We start from the raw sequence: 13319 nt of genomic DNA, 5'->3' as shown, positions 1-13319 counted from the left end.
TTTATGAACATTGATAACGAAATTCTCATAACAATAATACCCCACGGCACGGGGACAAAGACCAAACAAACACGTATACAACACACAGGGTTGAAACCCAAACAAAAGATCGAGGAGTACCTCGAATAAATAACACACGCACACGATGATTAACACACGGGACGAGACCCGTAATCATCTGCGCAATCCACAATTGTACGAAAGCCCAAAACACACAGCGCAGGTACTCACATGCACCAACGGACATTGTAACAATAATGGACCCCACCATGGTGAACAAAGGGCACATACATACAAATACAATCAGTGGGAATAGGGGTCAGGTGTACGCAATGAAAGTTCCAGAGGGATCCGTGACAGGTTCCTTCCCCAGGCGTCATTTTTTCTGTTTCATTTTCATGTCTGTGCTGTTAGTGTTTCTTGTTTTGTTTATTAAAACACTCACTCCCTGAACTTGCTTCCCGACCCTTAGAGCACATCGTTACACTTTCTGTCATCTAGTGGTCAAAAGCAAGACTGTGAAAACAGTCTGGATATCATCTCACACTCCCTCTCTCTCTCTCTGCTGCTGTCTCTCACTCTTCTCTCTCGCTACAGTTAACGCCACCTCTCCGGGCTCTAATTGACACCTGCCACCTACCCTCTTTCCATTTACTGTAACAACCATCCTTTGGCCAGACCAAATCGGAACCAATCGTAGATGTAGATGTTTCACAAGTTTGAACACTACAGTAGAGCACACTAAAGTAGAGTACAGTATAATGTACTGAACTCTACTTTACTGGCTGTACTGTGTTCTACTGTGCTGTACTGTGTGATGTCCAAACTTATGAAATATAGACGTCTATGATTGTTTCAGATTTGGTCTGGTCCGGACCAACCAAATGTGGTCTTGTTTGGGGGCGTAGCTCATTACAATAATAGCCAGTGTGTAGAATAATACCCAAATATGTAGGATATTGCATATTTCTACCATTCTTTACCTATCACCAGGAAAATAATGATATTCATATCATATTATGCATTTCTATATAGTACAGATCTGGGACTTGTGCATAGAGTTATATGGTTTATGAGGCATATGTTTGGCATACATACATTTTCAAGTGACAAATCGAGTCAAAGCGTATTTCCGTTAACGTGGAATTACCCCTTCACAACGCATCTACCAGAAATGATTTCTTTAAATGTGTTATCCACTCAGAAGCATGATTATGTTATGTGGCAAATTCTGAAATGAGAATTCCCTTGCTGTCACATCTGATCTGAATGAGCTTGGTCTTGTGGGGGTTTTTCAATGTCTGACTGTCTGGGTGCTGCTGCTGCGCCACAATGTCCACTGCTGCTGTATGCTAATGTGGCTCAGTAGACAGCTTCCCTGTCTGTCTGAGCAGACTCGTATTGCCACTGCTGCCTGATGTCTGTCTGCTGAACACTCAGCCCATCTATTTTCATCATTCTGCATCTTAGACGCCTCTGCGGGTCGTAAGCAAGTAACTGCTCAGCGCTACGTCACTGTCAGACTCTAGAGCAGACAGCAGTGTGGCGAGAGAATATGGGGGGGGTGCGTGTTACCCACTGCCATGAATCAACGGGACTTCTGCAACCAGTTCGAGAGGTCACCTCTGTTCACAGTATGTTGTCTTTATGAGTCCCGAGTCCTGTCCAATTCTGTCCAATGGTAGATTATGCTGCTGGTGTTGTCAGGGGGATAGCAGAATGGGCCTACAGGGGGGAAAGGAGAGCCATAAGAGGATTATACATTAGGAGCCTGACTGGCTGTCATTATGGCTTCATGAACCCTATTGAACTCTAGAAACCACAGCAACAGCTGTTCCCATCTGCTTTAGGAACAGCCTGATAATGCTCAGACACTTCATGTGCTGCCTTGTCTACTCTATTTAACAGAATATTACCTACTGCAGTGTGTCAAAGGGCTGCCATGCTGCTCTGCTTAGGAACCCACCATGTTTTTTCATCTAGTGTTTTGTCTCGTGTCTCTGCATCATTGGTTTAGCCTAGTGTTCATGACATTGTGTTTTGTATGAGGTATTGTTAAGGACATTGTAGACATTTTCAAATGCCATGAGGAGAGGGAGCAAGACCAGCAGGCACAACAGAACAGGGGGAAGGAAGGCGGCCATTCAAGGTAAGATGGGGAGGAAGGTTGCAAAGGGTTGGAAACTTTGCAGTAAATTTCCTGAATTTTTCCGGAAGTTAAGCCTGGGAATTTTGGGAATTTTGCTTAAATTCATCAAAAAAGTTAGCTTATAACAGTGAATCTTTTTTTGTGGGATACATATAAGGCAATTCTAGGTCTTGTAGCATATTTTGGTTAACTATCCCCAATTCAATGGCATTGCAACCCTCTGCATGCACAGTGCATTCTTCCATCACATGAGCAGTGCACTCTTCCATCACATGTACAGCTGATTCTCAAGATCTTGCACACTAATGAGATGCTATTGAGCCCACACTACTACACTGTCTGAGCCAAGGACTACATGCTTTCTGGTAAGTTTTGATTACAATACTGGGTGGGGTGAATATATTTTATATGACGTACATGATTGTTTGTCAACTAGAAAATAGTAGCCTACATCAAAGTGTGTTTAAATCATTTCTAACTTGTTAACAATTTCTGCTAGTTAATTTTTGCTACCATGTGGGTTTTAGCTTGCTTGCTGAGGAGTATTAATTCACCTATTTCCATACATGTTACATTTAAAAAAATGTATCTTACAAAGGAGTTGTTTAATCAGACTGCTTAACTATTTATCTGTACATGGAATTTTATTTTATTTTTTGACACATTTTTTTCTAATCTTTACAGGAAAATGCCACGAGCACTATCTGATGTGTGGAGACATTTCACTGCAGCTAATGTAGAAGGAAAAACAGTGTACGTTTGCAAATACTGTGCCAAATCATATGTGAAGAATGCAACAAAGATGCAGAATCATCTGGCCAAGTGCATAAAGTTCCCTCAGCGCTCACAACAAGCAACCTCTGACAAAAGTCCCTCTACTTCTATTCAAGGTGGAAATTATGAATCAGACACCTTATCGATAGCAACAGCTCATGGTCCTCCTGGAATCAGATTCTTTTGGGGCTCTGAACTGATTCCCCTCTGATGCTCACAGGCAATGTAAGCATAAGAGCACCTCCTCCCAGCTGCTCACTGCACCGAGTCTAGGAAACACTGTCACCACGATAAATCTACGATAATCAACAATTTCAATAAGCATTTTCTACAGCTGGCCATGCTTTCCACCTGACTATCCCTACCCCGGTCAACAGCTCAACAGCTCTGCACCCCCCACAGCAACTTGCCCAAGTTTCCCCCATTTCTCCTTCACCCAAATCCTGATGTTCTGAAAGAGCTGCAAAATTTGGACCCCTACAAATCAGCTGGGCTAGACAATCTGGACCCTCTCTTTCTAAAATTATCTGCCGCAATTGTTTCAACCCCTATTACTAGCCTGTTCAACCTCTCTTTCGTATCGTTGGAGATCCCTAAAGATTGGAAAGCTGTCGCGGTCATCCCCCTCTTCAAAGGGGGAGAAACTCTAGACCTAAACTGTTACAGACCTATATCTATCCTACCCTGTCTTTCTAAAGTCTTCGAAAGCCAAGTTAACAAACAGGTCACCGACCATTTCGAATCCCACCGTACCTTCTCCGCTATGCAATCTGGTTTCCGAGCTGGTCATGGGTGCAACTCAGCCACGCTCAAGGTCCTAAACGATATCATAACTGCCATCGATAAGAGACAATACTGTGCAGCTGTATTCATCAACCTGGCCAAGGCTTTCGAGTTTTTCAATCCCCTCATTCTACCTTGTCTCATCGCTACAACTCCCGTACGGGCTCGGGAGAGACGAAGGTCGAAAGCCATGTGTCCTCCGAAGCACAACCCAACCAGCCGTACTGCTTCTTAACACAGCGCGCCTCCAACCCGGAAGCCAGCCGCACCAATGTGTCGGAGGAAACACCGTGTACCTGGCCCCCTTGGTTGGCGCGCACTGCGCCCGGCCCGCCACAGGAGTCGCTGGAGCGCGATGAGACAAGGATATCCCTACCGGCCAAACCCTCCCTACCCCGGACGACGCTATGCCAATTGTGCGTCGCCCCACGGACCTCCCGGTCGCGGCCGGCTGCGACAGAGTCTGGGCGCGAACCCAGAGACTCTGGTGGCGCAGTTAGCACTGCGATGCAGTGCCCTAGACCACTGCGCCACCCGGGAGGCCAATCCCCTCATTCTTATCGGCAGACTCAACAGCCTTGGTTTCTGTAATGACTGCCTCACTAACTACTTCTCAGATAGAGTTCAGTGTGTCAAATCGGAGGGCCTGTTGTCCGGACCTCTGGCAGTCTCTATGGGGGTACCACAGGGTTCAATACTCAGGCCGACTCTTTTCTCTGTATGCATCAATGATGTCGCTCTTGCTGCTGGTGATTCTCTGATCCACCTCTACGCAGACGACACCATTCTGTATACATCTGGCCCTTCATCGGACACTGTGTTAACTAACCTCCAGACGAGCTTCAATGCCATACAACACTCCTTCCGTGGCCTCCAACTGCTCTTAAACGCTAGTAAAACGAAATGCATGCTCTTCAACCGATCGCTGCCCGCATCCGCCCACCCGTCTAGCATCGCTACTCTGGACAGTTCTGACTTAGAATATGTGGACAACTACAAATACCTAGGTGTCTGGTTAGACTGTAAACTCTCCTTCCAGACTCACATTAAGCATCTCCAATCCAAATGATATCTAGAATCGGCTTCCTATTTCGCAACAAAGCATCCTTCACTCATGCTGCCAAACATACCCTCGTAAAACTGACTATCCTACCGATCCTTGACTTCGGCGATGTCATTTACAAAATAACCTCCAACACTCTACTCAGAAAATTAGATGTAGTCTATTACAGTGCCATCCGTTTTGTCACCAATGCCACATATACTACCTACCACTGCGACCTGTACACTTTCGTTGGCTGACCCTCGCTTCATATTCGTCGCCAAACCCACTGGCTCCAGGTCATCTATAAGTCTTTGCTTGGTAAAGCCCCACCTTATCTCAGCTCACTGGTCACCATAGCAGCATCTACCCGTAGCACGCGCTCCAGCAGGTATATTTCACTGGTCATCCCCAAAGCCAACTCCTCCTTTGGCCGCCTTTCCTTCCAGTTCTCTGCTGCCAATGACTGGAACGAATTGCAAAAGTCACTGAAGCTGGAGTCTTATATCTCCCTCACTAACTTTAAGCATCAGCTGTCAGAGCAGCTTACCGATCATTGCACCTGTACATAGCCCATCTGTAAATAGCCCACCCAACTACCTCATTCCCATATTGTTATTTATGTTTTGCTTCTTTGCACCCCAGTATCTTTACTTGCACATTCATCTTCTGCACATATATCACTCCGGTGTTTAATTGCTAAATTGTAGATATTTCGCCACTATGGCCTATTTATTGCCTTACCTCCCTAATCTTACTACATTTGCACACACTGTATATATACTTTTCTATTGTGTTATTGACTGTACGTTTGCTTATCCCATGTGTAACTCTGTGTTGTTTGTGTCGCACTGCTTTGCTTTATCTTGGCCAGGTTGCATTTGTAAATGAGAACTTGTTCTCAACTGGCCAACCTGGTTAAATAAAGGTAAAATAAAAATAAATCAAAAATGTGTATTGGAAGAGATTTCTGAATGTTCTTCGCCCAGCGTACACCCCTCCAACCAGACATGCTTTATCTACTAATTTGCTGGATGCGGAGTTCAACAGAGGTCAAGTAAAGGTCAAGCAAATCATAGAGAAAGTAGACTGTATTGCAATCATCTCTGATGGGTGGTCGAATGTTCGTGGGCAAGGAATAATTAACTACATCATCTTAACCCCTCAACCAGTATTCCACAAGAGCACAGACACAAGGGACAACAGACACACCGGTCTCTACATTGCAGATGAGCTGAAGGCAGTCATCAATGACCTTGGACCACAGAAAGTATTTGCACTGGTGACAGACAAAGCTGCGAACATGAAGGCTGCTTGGTCTAAAGTGGAGGAGTACTACCCTCACATCACACCCATTGGCTGTGCTGCTCATGCATTGAATCTGCTCCTCAAAGACATCATGGCAATGAAAACAATGAACACACTCTACAAGAGAGCCAAGGAAATGGTTAGGTATGTGAATGGTCATCAAGTAATAGCAGCAATCTACCTCACCAAGTGAGAAGAATAAGAGCACCACATTGAAGCTGCCCAGCAATACCCGCTGGGGTGGTGTTGTCGTCATGTTTGACAGTCTCCTGGAGGGGAAGGAGTCTCTCCAAGAAATGGCCGTGTCACAGTCTGCCAATATGGAAAGCCCCATCAAGGGGATCCTCCTGGATGATGCATTTTGGGAGAGCGTGGTAAGCAGCCCGAAACTCCTAAAACCTACAGCAGTAGCCATTGCACGAATTGAGGGAGACAATGCCATCCTGTCTGATGTTCAGACTCTGCTTGCAGATGTAAGAGAAGAAATCCGTACTGCCCTGCCCACTTCACTGTTGCTCCAAGCAGAGGAAACTGCAGTTCTGAAATACATCAAAAAGCGTGAAGACTTCTGCCTGAAGCCCATACACGCCGCAGCGTACATGTTGGACCCCAAGTATGCTGGCAAGAGCATCCTCTCTAGTACAGAGATCAACAAGGCCTATGGTGTCATCACTACCATGTCTCGCCACCTTGGCCTGGATGAAGGCAAGGTTCTTGGCAGTCTGGCGAAGTACACTTCCAAGCAAGGGCTTTGGGATGGAGATGCAATATGGCAGTCGTGCCAACATATCTCATCAGCCACCTGGTGGAAGGGACTTTGTGGATCTCAGGCTCTTTCTCGTGTTGCCTCCCTCATCCTCCAAATCCCACCAACATCAGCCGCCTCAGAGCACAACTGGTCCTTATTTGGGAACACACACCAAAGCACGCAACAGGCTGACCAATACAGGGGTTGGAAAATTGGTGAGCCTGACAACGAGCCATCCTCAACAAGGTTGGAAAGTGACAGTGAAGATAAGGCCTCAGAGTCTGATGTTCAAGAGGTGGACATTGTGGAGGTCCAGGGAGAAGACATGGAAGCCTGAGAGGAAGACAACCAAAGCTTTAGTTTCTGGACTATTATTTTACAAATGTATGTTGAAAATGTTTTTGGGAGATGCGATGGATCATTTAATATTCCCTTTCTTTTGTTGTTCAGTGAAATCATTCCATGTGAAGACTCAACTAATTTAATTAAAGTTCAATTCGTAACTAAATAGTTGTTTTTATTTATTTTGGAAGGATTTAATCATTTGCAATTATGTCTACTTATTATATGGTAAAAGGTTTATCTTTCTGGCTCCATATGATATGGTAAATAAATCCAATGCAAAACACATCGACATTTAAGTATTAATAATAATTTGCATATATTCCCGTTAATTTCCATATATTCCAGTTTATTCCCACAGAAGTTTCCACCTCTGAATATTCTCCAAAATGTGTAACCCTAATGGGGAGGGACGGGACATCCTGACCCGTAGGTTATTCAGCCTACATCCTCTGGGGGAGCCTGAAGGTTCCTATGTAAATCCCCGATCCCTCCCCCACCTCCTCATCCTCACCTACCCCAGCAGCTGGATCCAGCCTATTTATAGAGGTACTGCTGCCCAGTGAGAGGTAAAGAGTGGAGAGCAGCTCTGGGGAGCGAGGGGAGGCGCTCACAGCACAGTTAGCGGGGGAGTAAACTAGGCTTTGCACACATTCCAGCAATGGGCCCCACTGTCTGTGCAAGCTGTGTGGGGCAATGCCACGGTAACGTCATTGCGCTTTGACTCAGTTTTTTTCACTTTAAAATGTGTGCCAAACTAAAACCATTGATTTAAAAGTTTAACGAATCATACATAGGGTCTACTTTTCACAATTGCCACTGAAAAATGTACTAAAACTAATTTAATGGAAGAATGTAAACTTTGGTAATGTAATTACAGTAAAATCTCCCTCAGGTTATTATGCAAACATGTTTTCCAAAAACTGTTAAATATCTGCTACCAATTAAGATTCAAAGATGTCTGCAGAAAGAATGGGGTATCAGCTGTGGCATGGCACCTAGAGTTTGAAAAAGTCTATTTTGATTATGGAACTACAGTAAGTAAAGTGGATTCACACCAGGTCACGGAATTACATCATGGGTCCCTGATCTGTACTACAGAGATGCATAATTATGGATAGGAATGTCATTCTTATGTTTCACAAGTTTGGACAGCGCAGCACAGTAGAGTACAGTGCAGTACAAAACAGCATAGCAGAGTAGAGTTTGGTAGAGTACAGTACAATATACTGTATTCTACCCACTGTACTGTGCTATTCATACTTATGAAACATACTGTACGTCTATGATTGGATCAAATTGGGTCCAGTCCGGTCGGTCTGTGGAACAGGGAAACTGACAAAATTTCAACTACTTTTCAACATCCATGGATGTCCGGTGTCGGTCGGTGGTTATGGGTAGTAAGAGCTGGGAGAGGTGACATTAACTGGAGAGGGAGAGCAAGAGCGAGAGAGAGGGAAGGGTTGTCCAGACCCTCTTGGTTTGACCAGCAGACAACAAAGACAAGGAATAGTTATGAGCTGAACATAACCATATGCCAGAAAGGAGGACAGTAGCAGGTGACCCAATTCAGTTTCAGTAATTCCGTTACCAATTTGGTAATGGAATTACAAGTTTTAATCTCTTAATAATTCATAAACAAAATGTATATAATCAGTAAAACTAATTGGTAGGTCTATCATTACTTGTTACTTCTGTGGACTTGTATCATCCTCCCTCATGAGGGAGAGAAATTAAATACTCTCAAAGATATGTGAGTTTTTGGCAGTGGTGTAAAGTACTTATGTAAAAATTCTTTAAATTACTACTTCTGTAGTTTTTTGGATGAAAATGTACTTCACGTTACTATTTATATTTTGGACAACTTCCTAATCCAACATCACATTCCTGTAATAGCAGACTACATGCAACTCCGGACTGAAGGGCAGCTCCAGACAGAGAGACAGCTCTGGACTGAGGGGCAGTTCTGGATTACTAGCCGCTTCTGGCTGAGGGGCAGCTCATGGCAGGCTGACGGCTCTGGCCGCTCATGGCTCTCTGACGGCTCTGGTAGATCCTGTCTGGCGGGCGGCTCTGGCAGATCCTGTCTGGTTGGCGGCTCTGGCAGATCCTGTCTGGCGGACGGCTCTGTAGGCTCATGGCAGACGGGCGGCTTTGCAGGCTCATGGCAGACGGGCGGCTTTGCAGGCTCATGGCAGACGGATGGCTCAGACGGCGCTGGGGAGACGGATGGCTCAGACGGCGCTGGGGAGACGGATGGCTCAGACGGCGCTGGGGAGACGGATGGCTCAGACGGCGCTGGGGAGACGGATGGCTCAGACGGCGCTGGGGAGACGGATGGCTCTGGCCGGATAAGGCGCACTGTAGACCTGGTGCGTGGTGCCGGAACTGGAGGCACCGGGCTAAGGACACGCACCTTCATGCTAGTGCGGGGAGCAGGGACAGGGCACACTGGACTCTCAAAGCATACTCTATACCTGGTGCGTGGTACCGGCACTGGTGGCACCGGGCTGAGGGCAAGCACATCAGGATTAGTAGGGGGAGAAGAAACAGTGTGTACAGGGCTCTGGAGACGCACAGGTGGCTTAGTGCGTGGTGCCGGAACTGGAGGCACCGAACTGGATACACGCACTACAGGGAGAGTGCGTGGAGGAGGAACAGGGCTCTGGAAACGCACTGGTAGCCTAGTGCGTAGTGTAGGCACTGTAGGTACTAGGCTGGGGCGGGGAGGTGGCACCGGAAATACCGGACCTTGCAGGCGTACTGGCTCTCTTGAGCATTGAGCCTGCCCAACCTTACCTGGTTGAATTCTCCCGGTCGCCCGACCAGTGCAGGGAGGTGGAATAACCCGCACTGGGCTATGTAGGCGAACCAGAGAAACCATGCGTAAGGCAGGTGCCATGTATGCCGGCCCGAGGAGACGCACTGGAGACCAGACGCGTTGAGCCGGCCTCATGACACCTGGCTCAATGCCCAATCTAGCCCTACCAGTGCAGGGAGGTGGAATAACCCGCACCGGGCTATGCACACGTACAGGAGACACCCTGCGCTCTACTGCGTAACATGGTGTCTGCCCGTACTCCCGCTCTCCACGGTTAGCCTGAGAAGTGGGCCCAGGTCTCCTACCTGCCCTTGGCCCACTACCTCTTAGCCCCCCCCCCCCAAGAAATTTTTGGGTGTTACTCACGGGCTTTTTGGGCTTCCGTGCAAGACGCGTCATAACGCCTGTTCCTCTCTCTCTTCTCCTCCGCTCTCCGAACTGCCTCCAGCTGTTCCCATGGATGGTGATTCACTTTAGCCCATGGTCCTTCTCCGTTAAATACCTGCTCCCAACTCCACAAGTCCTGTAAACTCTCCCGTTGCTCGACATTACGCTGCTTGGTTCTGGAGATTTGGTGGGTGGTTCTGTAACGGCAGTCCTCCTCCTCTTCATCAGACGAGGAGGAGTATTGAGGGAACCAAGGCGCAGCGTAGTGAAATGACATAATTTATTGAACACGACGGAAAAACAAACTAAACTTGAATAAACAAACAAAACAAATAAACGATGCAGACAGACCTGAACGACGAACTTACATATAACGTGAAGAACGCAATGAACAGGAACAGACTACATAAAACGAACAAACCGCATACAGTCCCGTATGGTACAAACACAGGAGACAACCACCCACAACGAACACTGTGAAAACGCCTACCTAAATATGACTCTTAATTAGAGGAACGCCAAACACCTGCCTCTAATTAAGAGCCATACCAGGCAACCCAATAAACCAACACAGAAACAGAAAACATAGAATGCCCACCCAAACTCACGTCCTGACCAACTAACACATATAACAAACTAACAGAAATAGGTCAGGAACGTGACAATTCCTAATTAAAAAATAATGTACTTTTTACTCCATACATTTCCCTGACACCCAAAAGTACTAGTTACATTTTGAATACTGATGCTTCATTTGTAAATGATGTCTGAGTGTTGGAATGTGCCCCTGCCTATCCGTAATTTTATTTATTTATAAAATGATGCCGTCTGATTTGCTTAATATAAGGAATTTTAAATGATTTTTAATTTTACTTTTGATACTTAAGTAAATTTAGGTAATTCAATTTACTTTTGATACTTAAGTAGATGTTAAACCAAATACTTTTAGACTTCCACTCAAGTAGTATTTTTCACTCAAGTAGTATTTTCAATTTTACTTGAGTCATTTTCTATTAAGGTATCTTTACTTTTACTCAAGTATGACAATTGGGTACGGAATTACAAGGTACAAGGCAATATTTCATAAACTTACAGAAGGTAAACAATTTCGCCAAAACAAAAGGAGTCTATATTAGTTGGCACTTGGCAGGGGTCTTTTTGTCAGCATTCTTGTGTTTTGATGTATTCTGATGCCTTTTAAGTCCCCTTTTCCATCTGCTTATCTAGAAATCAGAGCCTTTACTGATTGAATAATGTATCTATTCCTTCATTTCCCAAAAATATAGACTCTTATCTTTCATTTGACATGCAATTTGATGTGTTATTATGAACTTCACATGTTGGTGCTCATGGGTAATTTTCGATGGAAATGCCCTGTGCAATAACTTTGCACAGAAATGTTGGCTGGCTCCACTGTAAATATTTTCTACTGAGGTCACTGAAACCAAATATTTATTTTCACATTAAAAGCTTTGGATTTTTGCCGGTAGACGACACATGGAGGGTAACAAAAGATGACTCTTTCGTAACTTCTGTTGTTGGGATGCCTTTGCATTTTGCAACGCTCTCATACTGTGGTAGCCTTCATGCCGTACTGGACAGGCTGTACCGTAGGTGGAAAGTCACACAGAAAATGATAGGGTACAGTAGTATGTGTGTGTGCCTCAGTGACAATCGGCCATCTTGTCAGAGGAGATTTATGAATACAAACGAGAGATGGGAATGGAAGGAGGAAGGAAGGAAGGCCCAGAAAATTGTCAAAGACTCCAGTCACCCAAGTCATAGACTGTTCTCTCTGCTACCGCAAGGCAAGCGGTACCGGAGCGCCAAGTCTAGGTCCAAAAGGCTCCTTAACAACTTCTACCCCCAAGCCATAAGACTGCTGAACAATTAATCAAATGGCCACCCGGACTATTTACATTGACACCCCCGTTCCCCCTTTGTTTTTACACTGCTGCTACTCGCTGTTTATTATCAATGCATAGTCACTTTAACCCTACCTACATGTAAAATTACCTTGACTAACCTGTACCCCCGCACATTGACTCGATACCAGTACCCCCTGTATACAGCCTCGTTATTGTTAATTTATTGTGTTACTTTTTATTTAATTTTTAACTTTATTTTATTTTGTAAATATTTTCTATTTCTTGAACTGGATTGTTGGTAAGCATTTCACGGTAAAGTCTACACCTGTTGTATTCAGTGCATGTGACAAATACAATTTTAGTTGATTTGAATATAGAACCCATCCCCCGTACCTCAGTGAGGATTTATAGCTGACGGGATGAGTTTTGGGGTTTGAACAATCCCCCTTTGTATGGCTCAGGGCACAAGTGCCCTCTGTTAGTGCTGCATCACTGATCTGCACCGCCATCAGATCTCCCAGCTGATTCCCATACTCTCCCTACGATCCCACACATCTCCACTATCAGACCTGGAGTACACATATGTAACCTAATCCTGTTATTATTTTCAATTCAACATTGCAACTTGATTGGAACGTGTTTTGAAGAATTTCAGCTCTAACGCAGCATTGTCATATTTGCCCCAGTTCACTTTTGACTGAAATATATCAATGACATGTTATGTTGCCTGTGATGCTATCTTCTGCCTATTTCATCTATCCACTTTTCCATATGTTTAAGTTTGCCTTATCAGGGGGCCTCCCGGGTGGCGCAGTGGTCTAGGGCACTGCATCGCAGTGCTAACTGCGCCACCAGAGTCTCTGGGTTCGCGCCCAGGCTCTGTCGCAGCCGGCCGCGACCGGGAGGTCCGTGGGGCGACGCACAATTGGCATAGCGTCGTCCGGGGTAGGGAGGGTTTGGCCGGTAGGGATATCCTTGTCTCATCGCGCTCCAGCGAATCCTGTGGCGGGCCGGGCGCAGTGCGCGCCAGCCAAGGGGGCCAGGTACACGGTGTTTCCTCTGACACTTTGGTGCGGCTGGCTTCCGGGTTGGAGGCG

At 45.6% G+C, this 13319-nt stretch overlaps 1 protein-coding gene across 1 annotated transcript in view; it reads left to right on the top strand.

The window, feature by feature from the left end:
* Positions 1-13319, top strand: part of rtn1a (reticulon 1a) — a 47732-nt gene that overhangs the window by 9171 nt on the left and 25242 nt on the right. The window lies entirely within an intron of this gene.

Source organism: Salvelinus fontinalis, chromosome 16 (assembly GCF_029448725.1).
Source record: "Salvelinus fontinalis isolate EN_2023a chromosome 16, ASM2944872v1, whole genome shotgun sequence".
NCBI classification, from domain to species: Eukaryota; Metazoa; Chordata; class Actinopteri; order Salmoniformes; family Salmonidae; genus Salvelinus; species Salvelinus fontinalis.
This window is presented reverse-complemented; position numbering and strand designations above follow the sequence as displayed.